Below are 4,483 nucleotides of genomic sequence, written 5' to 3'. Positions count from 1 at the left end.
ATTCAAAGTGCTAGAACAGAACAACAAACAAAAAACAGCCAACCAAGAATCCTATATTTAGCAAAACTGTCCTTCAAAAGTGAGCGGGAAATTATGGCATTCCCAGATAAATAAAAGCTGAGAGATTTTGTTACCTCTAGACCTGTGCTGTAAGAAATGCTCAAAGGTGTCCTGGAGGTTGAAACTAAAGGAGACGAGAGAGTAACTTGTTTTATAAAGCCACTGAAAGATGAATGGATAAGCAAAGTTATATAAATACAATAGATTATTAATCAGCTTTAAAAGTTATGCATATTGTAGTATACGTTGGAAGAAATTTTGGAATATTATGCAAATTGAAATCAGCCTGTTTTTCTTCATTCCCGTTACAGTACAATAGCATCAGTTTTCAGCTGAGATTGACATATCAAGCAGATCAATTCTATGAATCAAGCGTAATTTTATTCTTATTTTTTTTTTATTTTTATTTTTGTAGAGACAGGCTTTTGCCATGTTGCCCAGGCTGGTCTCGAACTCCTGAGCTCAAGCTACTTGCCTGTCTTGGCCTCTCAAAGTGCTAGGTAAAAGGCATGGGCCACTGCACTTGGCCATTATTCTTTCTTTGATAGGTGATCATAGAGAATCTTGTATATGGCCAGAGGTATGAGCTAAGGGAGACACATAGATGCAAAAGTGATAGGTAACATAGGAGTCTGAACCACTTATTTGTGTAGCTAATTTGTACAGTCTGAAACTGCTCAAAATCAATCCTAAATGTAGTAATTGTGTCTTAAGATAGTATTACTTCTGTCTTAGGCTGGATTTCTACTGGGGTGTTTCCAATTTATGACTTTGTGCAATTGGGAGCAGTGAGTTTATTATGGACATTAATGTGAGAATTTCACTAACTGTAAAGCATGCCCATTCTGATTTCACATTCAGAAACTGAAAGGCAATTACAAATCTGTCTATATAAAACAGAGTGGATCAGATCTCCCATTATTAGATAACCCTGTAACACTTACTCTAATAGGTGGATCATAATGGAGCTTTGGATCTTTGAGTATCCAACATCCTTTCAAAGAAATTGCTCTTTATACAGTTTATATTTACTTAATAGAAGATAAAAGGGCTCTTTGTGAAGACTGGGGAAATCTTAACTCTATATACTTGCTTTTTTATATCACCAAAGGTGCTGTGGTTTGGATCTGTGTCGTTGCCCAAATCTCATATTGAATTGCAATCCCCAGTGCTGGAGGTGGGGCCTGTTGGGAGGTGATTGGATCATGAGGGTGGTTTCTCATGGTTGAACACCAACCCTGCCTTGATGCTGTCGTCGTGATGATGAGTTATCCTGAGATCTGGTTGTTTAAAAGTGTGTGACACCTTCCCCACCCTGCCACTCTCTTTCTACTGCTCTGGACATGTGTAGTGCTGCCTCCCAATTCCGCCATCATTGTAAGTTTCCCGAGGCCTCCCCAGAAGCCAAGCAGATGACAGCATTATGCCTCCTTTACAGCCTGCTGAACTGTGAGCCAATTAAACTTCATTTCTTTATAAATTACCCAGTCTCAGATATTTCTTTATAGCAATGTGAGAATGGACTAATACAAAAGGGATCCAGCCTCTTTTTACATTGATGGCTTCTGAGTATGAGAAATTTCGGTGTAAAATATTTTTAAAACATATTCAGTGCTCTTTTGACAAAACTAAAGTGCTACTAAACAGATTTTGATAAGTAGTTTCAAAAATCTTTTCAATCCCTCCTGAATTCATGATTCTCTTTCTCCCATTGAAGATCAAATTTATGATGTATTTTTTCTTGTTTTCTTTCCAGTTAGGTGGTTGTGGTTTTCAGCTAAATATGAAAAACAAATTCCAACTGGAATAGCCTAAACAGTAATTAAAATTTACAGTCTCACATAATGGAATGTTGTAAGGTGAGAGGCCCCAGAGCTAGTTAATTAAAAATGTCATCAAGGCAAAGAGACCTTCCATCTTCATCTTCTGTTTCGTCAGTGTATTGGGTTTTTCCTCACCTGGTCCCCTTTGTGATCACAATACGGGTGTTGTGGTTCCAGGCCTTAGATGCAGATATGCCAATGTCAGCATGTACATCTGCCTTTATATCAGTAAGGAACTTCCCTCAGAAGTTCCTAGTAGAACTCCTCTCATGTTTTATTGGCCAAAATTGTTTCAGATACCCTTATTTAAACCAGTCATTTGAAATGTGACTTGGGGGTTTTATAATTGGCTTAGTCCAATTAAGATTTAACCCTGGAGTTGGAGACAGGCCACTTTCCCCTGAATTTAAAATTTGAAGAAAAGAGTAAAAAAGAAACAAAGCATTTCACCAACTCTTCTAAATTTACTTAAATCTTCTTAAATATTATATTTAAAATAACACTACACATCGCCAGCAGGTATTTACCTTAAGGTATGACCTGGGACAGAACCACATGACTTTCTGTCTTCTTATGTACTTGATGTGTGCTACAATGCAGGACAATGGCTATTTCGTTTAAAGGAATAAATAAATTAATAAATAAATCTCGACCATTTTTCATGTTTATTAACATGAGAACAAAATGCTAACCTTTTGATGGAAAGCTCATCACAGTAAGCTTTTCTAATGTTGTCCCACCAAGTGTGGCAATCCAGTTAGGAAAGTGAATGTATTTGAGTGAGTCTGTTGGCATCATTTGACAGCAAAAACAACAACAAGTGGTTGTAAATTATGCAGCAGATACCATCATTAGCACCTCCTCCACATCCACATACTCTACTGTAGAAAAGTAATTTTTCATTGTAAGAGACTTAACTAATCTGAATGTGAGTTACTTTCACATGGACTTTGAAGGTAAGACAACAGGACAAAATAATAAAATGGCTGTGTATCCCAAATGCTGCATGTATGGCTGGAAACTTTCAAGGCATCCTGAAAACCAAGTTGCTTTCAGTGTCCTTAAGGTGGAGAGGATTCTGGTGGTGTTATTATAGTATTATTTTGTTTAAGCCAGGTACTAAATGCATGAATTTGTCAGACAAACGACTGCTGACACGAAAGATTAAAGAATATTATATTTTAGAATGTGTTCTGCCTATGTGAGTAGCACAGAGTTTGATGACTGGGTCTTGGTAAACATTTTATAAAGACATAAATAAGCCATTTGTGACTTCAAATTGCAACCCTTTTGAAAAACCTGAAAGCTGTTTCATAAAGGAAATGCCACATTTATCGCAAGTCAGTACAAAAGAAAACACTTGTCTTTTCAATATCTTTCACAAAGCTATATAGTTAGTAGGCTCTTCAGGTTTAAAATAGTAGCCTGATATTTTTGTATAATTTTATCTTGATTACTAGCTATCTATGGAGCTAATAGAAAATCAAATAAGGTTTTGAGAAATCAAAGGTTTCCAGCATTCTCCTACTGTATTAAAAAAAAGAAAGAGAGAAAAGATAAAGAGAGAGACTAAAAAAAAGAAATATAAAGGAGGTGATATGAGAATTGCAGATAGTAGTTAGCTATTTTCCTTCCGGCTAAAGGGTTTAAAAGACAACCTGTGAGTCCATATTTTTATAGCTTTCATTTGCAATATACAAAAGTATTATTAGGCAAGCAAGTAAATTGCTACATATATCACACGTGGGGCAAAATTCTTCTTTTTCTATTACATAAATATACATCTTGAACAAAATCTGGTAAGACATTAAATGTTGGCCCCAAAGTGTCTGTCTGCATTACCGCAGCCTATATCAATAAAATGAAATCTTAGGTTTGTGCCATGAATCTTTATTCACATTATTATTTGTAGGTTGACGACTTGCTGAAATGAAACTAGGAAGGCTGGTCAAGATTTTTCTACTGAGTTTTCTTCATGAACTGTGGAACATATGGCATTGCTGTGACTTGAGTGGGAAGGATCCTTTTTTTCTCACTCCCTGCTATGGTATCTTTTCTTTGGGATCTTTGCAGGGTCAAAGAAGTTTAAACTGATTTTTCTTCAAGACTAGTGTTAAATGAAGTCTTTGTAATAACCTACTTTTGCTGTTTTGTTTTTTATTTTCCTATGAGAAGGAAAGGACATATGGTAAGAAGAGGATCATAAGCGAATTAGTTATTTTGAAAAATAAATGACCATCTCTTTGATTTTAAGGCAGGCTGTCTCAGAACCAGTTAGCATCTATTGTTACAGGTCTTCAGAGATAGAAGAAGAGGAGATTTTAGCATGCAGTTACCTATTGCATCATTACTATGGTATAACAGCATTAAAATCAAAGTGAAAGGGACATTTCAAGATAAGAGAGATGAACCTCCTTAACCCCCAAGATAAGAAGGATGAAAGAGTAAAGAGCCAAAGCATTTATTAATGGAAAGCTGACCTTCTTCTCAATCTTTTGTAAACTTGCTCACTCATTTTTGTCCTCCCCCACTTCTACTCTGCATTCTGCAGAGGTAAAACCAGCCATTATTTTTTGTCTGCTTCCCAAATTTAGTCATGG

At 36.1% G+C, this 4,483-nt stretch overlaps 1 long non-coding RNA gene across 1 annotated transcript; it reads left to right on the top strand.

Moving 5' to 3' along the window:
• Positions 1-1,408: 1,408 nt before the first annotated feature.
• Positions 1,409-3,829, top strand: LOC134735403 (uncharacterized). Its single transcript, XR_010118449.1, has 3 exons — positions 1,409-1,437; positions 1,817-1,919; positions 3,796-3,829. It is a non-coding gene; the product is annotated as an uncharacterized lncRNA (long non-coding RNA).
• Positions 3,830-4,483: the final 654 nt, after the last annotated feature.

Source organism: Symphalangus syndactylus, chromosome 21, assembly GCF_028878055.3.
Source record: "Symphalangus syndactylus isolate Jambi chromosome 21, NHGRI_mSymSyn1-v2.1_pri, whole genome shotgun sequence".
In the NCBI taxonomy this organism is placed as follows: Eukaryota; Metazoa; Chordata; class Mammalia; order Primates; family Hylobatidae; genus Symphalangus; species Symphalangus syndactylus.
The sequence above is the reverse complement of the archived record's forward strand: the minus strand, read 5'-3'. Positions and strand labels throughout refer to the sequence as shown.